The following is a 3,879-nucleotide window of genomic DNA, read 5'->3' as shown; positions in this document are numbered from 1 at the left end:
CTACTGTATTAAAAATCTGTATCTAAGATGACATGATGAACCATTTAGTTGAATCGAACCTAAGCCGCAAATACTTCACTTGTTAGTACTACTATCCCATTTTATTCTACCACATGATTCCAACTTTACAGATATGTATTCCGATCTCAACAATAAGACCGTCTCCAGTGTCCCTTACGTGAATCGAAGGCATCACACTACCCTAACAAGCCCACCGTACAATGTCGTATTTTTTGGTATTCTCACTGATTTTGTCTTCGAAAATCTGACTCTCACCGTTGTACATGTACAACACCTATTAAGCGAAGCCTGCTGTTTACGGGCCTGTGCCCACGTAGCGATTTTTCAACATTGCGTGCACGTGGCGTTGAAAAAACGCAGGTGTGCATCGGTGCGGCGACGCTGCGTTACCGCTTTTTCCCGATGCACACATGCGTCCTTTTAACGCTGTGTGCACACAGCGTTGAAAAGACGCTACGTGGGCATCGGGCCTACATCATAATGCAACCGATGCTGCATGAGTGATCCAGGAGCAAGCAAGCCCCAGTAGGTTTAATTGCTAGTGATTAGCACATTCGATTTTATAAATGCGCTATATAGCCATCAAGTCGTCTTGCTCATTATGTGCCTCTTTTCTGATACCAGAAAAACCGAAAAACTGTCATTTTATCATTGTGGTATATATGATTGGTATCCTTCCTCCGAAACGCTTTGAGCCGACCGGACCCGAATGAAACCGAAGGTTTTCGTTCAAATATTTCGTGAAGTTCCGCTCCTCATTGTTTTGTTCATTATCATCTATCATTGACCAAGTTAATGATTCATTCAATCAAAAACACACATAAAGCAAACGAATCAGAATAAAATCAATTTAACTTTCATAAGTATCTAAATGCACAAACTAGCATTGAAATGCATTTGGCTAAACTGTAGAAACAATATAGAAATATTACGATCTGGAGGAAGGATACCAATCATATATACCACAATCATTTTACCCGACTTTCTGCTGCATCCCCGTATGGATAATAAGCAACCATTTTATTTCAAAGAGTCTTATTGTTTAGCATTGACGCGAATTTGTCTAGCGATTAATATCAGAACACTGTTGGCTTTTCCAGTTTCATGATGTGTCAATTGTATAACGAACCTTTTGATTCCAGCATGTTTGCCAACAGTTCAACAGTAATGGTAAGAGTTTGGTAACATGTAACCGTAAGGCTCTCGAGAAGGCATTGAAAAAATCAGATCATGAGAAAAAATCGGGTATATCTAAACCATCTCGATGCTCTGCGCGGGGCAACTTATGAGGTTCCTAAGATGTTTGAAATTGGATGTTCGATGATTAACCGTTTAATGATCTTCAACGCTCACCAATGGAAGCCTATTGAATGAAGCAAATCACTTGGTAACACAACAATGAGCGTCGTTACGGTCAAGCATTCTAAAAATGAAGACCTCTATGAGTCTGGAACTCTAGCACACTGAATGGGAGGCGTAAGTGAATGAAAATTTGCTTATCTTTGCCACCTAAAACATTTGGTACAAAAGTAATCTAATGGAAAACAAGACAACAGCCAAATAAACTGTAAATCGGCTTTTGTCTTGTTTTCATATCTAACATTATAATACCTTTCTTGTTGCAAAAATAAAGTCCGACATGCAACCAATCTCCATCCATGATCTGAAAATACTAATAATCAGAAATAACATGAAAAGTGTTTCTACATTCCTCAAATTAGTTTCTTTAGACAGTAGAAAACATAATAGGTCCCACTTACCCCGTTTGAAGGGGCAAGTGGGTCCTGAAGGTAACACTTCAACAATGGAAGCATATAATGATGTATCAGTGATTATTGTTTTGAAATAACTTGTTTTCTAAGTATGCGTTAACAATTTTGCTGAACTAGCGTTTTTTTAGGTCCCACTTGCCCCGGGGTACCTTACTTAATACAGAGGCATGCTTTACGATTCTGGCGCTAAACCAGTACGGAGTATTGGCAGTTCCAGCGCTTTGCGGGATCTCGTCGGGAATTTGGAGTTGGAACAATTCCTTTGGGGCTTTATTATACACTGATTTCAGTACTTCCCAAGCCTTGGAAAATTCGTTCAAGAATGAACGAATGCTTCGTTTTTAGCCCAGAGCACGGTGGCTAAAATCGTGTTTTTAGCGCGTTTGTTTAATAGTACATTTATTATGCAATTTGGCGTAACGGTGTCTTCGAGACGTTTTATCAGTAAGTTAATGCGCTTCTTTGGAGGTATTCAGCCTTATGATCAATCCCCCTAAAAGTGAGATGAAAAATTTATTTTTTTCCAATTTACAACATGCAAGGTATATGCCTTCGCGAGAGTTGTAGCAAAAGTTCTCCTGAAAAACTTTGTCGAAGACACCAAGTTCGTAATTTCATTACTTTTGGAGATTTATTGCTTTTTATGTCAACAAGCTTTGTACATGTTCGACGCATAAGCACACAAGCATATGGAGACGCATGGTGCGCTGATTTATGAACTCCTTGTGATTTTGCTTTGCATAGTAGGAAATGTTTTTTGTTGAAACATTCCTTACATTCGCTTACAACTCTACAGTTCAGGCACAGACAAACAGACGTAACACTGATGAAATTCCCATCGTCCATGCTCTGACCGATCGTTTTAAATTACACTGATTACTTGTTTCACACCTAGAGGCGCACCCATCGTTTACCTTTCGATTTGACATTCATACTAGCGCCGTCTGTTGACATTGTCGTACACAGAAAAAACAAACATGGTTTTATTAAATATTTTGCCTTCTTCATTTAAAAAGCGTTTAATTTTCTCTAAAATAAAAGTAGAATCGATTACTGTAAAAGTTATGTGTTAGTTTTGAAAGTGTTTTTCGCCTACTTAGAGTGTATATTTAAAAGTTTTTCTTTTCAACACAAACATTGTAAAATTGTCAAACCACCAAATACTTTTTTTCTGTTCTGTCAGTGACAGTTGTTGTTCATGATCGCTTGCCGGAGGATGATAGGTCTGCTTTTATTTTTTTCAATAATAATAAATTAAACAAAATCTTAAGTTTTCCGATGGCACCGTGGTAAATTTTAACGACACAGGTAAGTAGTTAAAATATTACACTGCGAGTTACACTGTATGATGAATTGCTTGCATAAGCTCCGGCGATTTATTATTATTGATTTCACGCCATTCTTCTTTTCTAGAGTCTAAGATCTTTCATCATCCGAAAAAAAATGCTATTTTGGCGAGAAACATCAAATTTTTTACATAATGTTGTTGCAGAAAATAACTATAGGTATACATACCTACTTGGAACCGAAAGGTACGTAATATATTTTTAAACTGCGTGCCGTGCACCGCTAGTATGACGACGATGACAACACATACGGAACTATATTTTTTCTCATCTTTACAGGAAAAAACCCTTAGCGCAATCTGTGAACCCCAACGAGTGGCTGAATGTTTGGATCATTTTAAAACTTCATGGAATTTTTAAGAGCTGTATTGGGTGCATTTTTTCATGTTTGCTTCATGAGTAAAATTTGAAAATTAAAAGCTAAACCAATAACCTACAATTCAGTTGAATTTGAAATAGAAAGATAAATGGAGGGTAAGGGATAGATATGGTTTTGTTTCAGGAAAATAAAGCAACATTTCTAAATGAAATTCAATTTCTCTTTTCATTTAACAGTTCTATAACTTTATTTCGAAAGTTTAAACTTTTAATTTTAAAGCGGCACACTATTTTTTAACACTGGGCGAAACAAAAGTTTGCATACTTTTATTTTGAACATACGCAACTCTCTACGAAAAAGAACCAACGCAACTTTTTATTTTTACCAACGATATTTTTAATTTTAATAATGATTTTTCTTT

General features: G+C 36.8%; 1 long non-coding RNA gene across 1 annotated transcript; it reads left to right on the top strand.

The window, feature by feature from the left end:
* Nucleotides 1–2,947: 2,947 nt before the first annotated feature.
* On the top strand, nucleotides 2,948–3,879 carry LOC134207716 (uncharacterized). Its single transcript, XR_009978413.1, has 3 exons — nucleotides 2,948–3,101; nucleotides 3,207–3,325; nucleotides 3,419–3,879. It is a non-coding gene; the product is annotated as an uncharacterized LOC134207716 (long non-coding RNA).

The sequence above is a fragment of the Armigeres subalbatus genome, chromosome 1, assembly GCF_024139115.2.
Source record: "Armigeres subalbatus isolate Guangzhou_Male chromosome 1, GZ_Asu_2, whole genome shotgun sequence".
Classification (NCBI taxonomy): Eukaryota; Metazoa; Arthropoda; class Insecta; order Diptera; family Culicidae; genus Armigeres; species Armigeres subalbatus.
This window is presented reverse-complemented; position numbering and strand designations above follow the sequence as displayed.